Here is a 3,769-nt window from a genome sequence, read left to right as displayed (position 1 = left end):
CATGGTATCATGATCTTATGCAATACATCAAAAGTTAACAATACCCAAAACATGTAACAAAAAATGATAAAAGAACTATCAGAAGGTTGGCTATGAGTTTTTTCTTAGATGGAGATATCCTCTATAAAAAAAGTCAAGATCAAGTGCTCTAAAGGTGTGTGAATGCAGCTAAAGCAAAGAAGATTATTGAAGAAGAGCATGATAGAGTTTGTGGGGCACATACAAATGGTCATATAATGGCAAGGCAAATTATGAGGGTCGATTACTATTGGTTGATAATGGAGAGTGACTATATTAATTATGCTAGAAAATGCCATAAGTGTCAAATCTATGCTGACAAGATCCACGCTCTTTCAATAACATTACATGTTTTGGCTCTTTCATGGCCATTATTTATGTGGGGCATGGATGTCATCGATCCCATTACTCCAAAAGCTTCAAATGGGCATAGATTCATCTTTGTGATGATTGAATACTTCACCAAATCGATAAAAGCTGCATCATATGTTAGTGTGACCCGATCTGTGGTATGCAAGTTCATAAAAAAAAAGATAATATGTAGATATGGGCTTCTAAAGATAATTATTTTTAATAATGTCAAAAACTTGAATAGCAAAATGATGAATAAAGTGTGCATTTAATTCAAGATCCATCATCATAATTTGACACAATATCATCCAAAGATGAATAGAGCAGTGGAGGCTGCAAACAAGAATATCAAAAGAATCTTGAAAAAAATGATTGATACTTATAAAGATTGGCATGAGAAGTTACTTTTTGCTTTGCATGCTTATAGAACATCAGTTCAGACATTTATTAGGGCTATCTCATTCTTTTTGGTATATGGAATGAAAGCTGTGTTATCGGTCGAAATGATTCCCTCGCTAAGAGTCCTAATAGAGGTAGAGTTAGAGGAAGCAGAAAGGGTTCGAAATCGTTACGAGTAGTTGAACCTCATTGCAGAAAAAAGACTTACAGCACTATGTCATGGCCAATTATATCAAAAGAGGATGATGAGAGCATATGATAAGAGAATTTACCTTCATCGCTTTAGGGAAAAAGATTTAGTGTAGAAAAAGATCCTTCCAAATCAGCATGACAATTGAGAAAAATGGACACCAAATCGGAAGGGCCCGTACATGGTGAAAAAGGCCTTTTTTGGTAGGGCATTGATTTTGGTATAAATGAACAAAAGTGATTTACCTACTCCAATAAACTCAGATGTTGTAAAGAAATAGTTTGCTTGAAAAAAATTTAAAAAAAAAAGGTCAAAAAAATGATAAATGATAAATTATCTAAGCTAAAAACCTGAAAATGTGGCTTGAATTTGCAAAAGAAGCATCATCGAGAGATGACTTTACAATACAAGGGGCAAGTGTAGTTTGACAAACTCTGAAAAATCAAGGAAGTCATCTGATTTAGTTTTAGAAAAAGAATTTGAGAATATTTTGTTCATGATTATCTTATGATCATTCTTTGGACATCTTTGTTTCGACTCAAACATTTTTTTTGTCATGCACTTATTATCAGTCTAATGAAATATGCTATCTTTCTTTTGAAAATAATGCCTATCCATTCTTTTATTCTCATTTGATATTTTTGTTCACCGTACAAATAAGAGAAACGTGTGATTGTATTTTATTTGTCTTGAACTTAAAATGATGAAAAGAAACACAAACACGAAAGATCTCAGCATTACTTTTCTAAAAGTTGACAAAGACAAATGAAAAAGGTAAGATGAGACATTGATGGTGCAGACTTTTGAAGAAGAAAAATATTGTTAAAGAAGAATACAATAGTCAGATGTTAAGAACAGATTGATCATATGGCAATTTTATGGAGAATTCTAATAAAAGAAGCCAAAAGCAAGAGATTTGAGAACTTTTTTTTACTACAATGAATAATTTTAATCGCATTACATGCATTAAATTTAAAGCACTAGTACATGCATCCATGAGCAGTTATAATAAGGACAGTGACTTTTCATTTCCTAACGAAAAATAAAATTTTGATATTTGAATGAAGATAATAATCAAACAAAAGATTTCAAAAGAGAGAAGTTTACTTATTCAAAGATGAGAACTCAATTTGGAGAACATATTGAATTTTTTTAAAGTTGTTGAGCCTCTGCTGAGATAAGCCTTTTTTAAGATGAAAATTTCTTTAAAGTTGTTGAGCCTCTGCTGAAATGAGTCTTTTTTTCAAGATGAAAGCCTCTGCTGAGATGAACCCTTTCAAGATGAGAATTTTTAAAGTTGTTGAGCCTCTACTGAGATGAGCCTTTTTCAAGATAAAATTTTAAAAGTTGTTAAACCTCTATTGAGATAAGCCTTTTTTAGATTTCAAATTTTCAAAAGTTACCGAGCCTCAAGTGAGAGGAGCATTTTCGATTTGATGAAAAAACTTTATGATTAGTTTAAGTTGAAAAAAAAAATCTCTTTGGATTCCAAACAAAATTGTTGTCTTTGGCATTGCCCTATTCTTGATTCTCAGCAATGTGCAAATAGGGGAACTGTAGACACCAAATTTGTTCAAATTTTAAATAATAGTTCTCAGGCTATCGGGTCGAGACCCAATTTCAATTTGACTAGGCCTAAAATTTGATTTCGATCGGACCCGAAGCTCATTTTGTTCTTTAGGCCCAACCTGCCTTTTATTTTTTTTATTTTATTAAATTAAACAAAATATAAAAAAAATACAAAAAAGAGAAAAATTACAAAATAAAAAAAAAAACAAAAAAAGGGGGTTGATAGCAGTGGTGCCTTGCACGGCACCACTGGCCACCCACCCCTCTGATCATCCATCCCTCTAGTCACCAATACCCTACAAACCTTATCCACTCCATCAACACTCCTAAATGACCATACCCTGTACTCCTAACCACCGTGCCTTACCACTGTCGAATAAGATAGAAAAAAAAAAGACAAGGAGCTCGTGCTTGTATCCCATGTCGTGCCCTATGCCACTCACTCAGGCACAGGACACAACCGGGGCTCTATAAATAGAGCTCCGACCGAACCCAAAATAGGAGGAGAATGATCGAAAAAAAACTACCAAAAAAAATTTTTAGAAAAAAAAAATGTTATATAAAAAAAGATATACTACTAAAAAAAACAAAATTTTTTGTCAGAAAAATAACAAAAAAATATATAAAAAAAATTAACTCAATCCCTTTGAATGGGGAACCTAGCACCAAGATCACCTACAAAAAAAGAAGCAAAGTCAGTAAAAAAAAGGGGGTCAGAATACAAAAAAAAATAAAAAAAAATTTTGGCCGAATCTTCCAGGCCAGATCTGCGTAATTTGGAGCCCTTTTTTCGTAGAACTGAGCTCAGATCTAGACTCAAAAGGCCATAAAGAGTTTTTTGGTAGATTTTGAAAATTTTCAGCACTAGTGACGATAGTTGTAGTTCACCGATAGCGAGGAACACGACGACCATCACGACGGATGCTCACCGGCCCTAAATCGATTTGAAAAAAAAAAAAAATAATAATTTTTGAGAAGAGAGGAAAAAATGAGCTAAAAAAAAATTTCAAGCTTTCATAGAAACTGCCAAAGGCTAAAACGACGTCGTTACAATAAGTGCCAAAACGATATCGTTTTAAGCATCCAAGATCCACACGTCAACCTGTCGATCTGACCCGGGTCTGCAAAATCGACTGGACAACCTTACTCACTATTTGACCTTGATTGGTCCAAATAAATCAGACCAAACTGCATCGAACCGTCGAATCACCCAGACCAAACCGAGCTGTCAGACCAGACTAG

This window comes from Durio zibethinus, chromosome 26, assembly GCF_047325235.1.
Source record: "Durio zibethinus cultivar Kanyao isolate XHJ-2024 chromosome 26, ASM4732523v1, whole genome shotgun sequence".
In the NCBI taxonomy this organism is placed as follows: domain Eukaryota; kingdom Viridiplantae; phylum Streptophyta; class Magnoliopsida; order Malvales; family Malvaceae; genus Durio; species Durio zibethinus.
Note: the sequence above shows the minus strand (reverse complement) of the source record.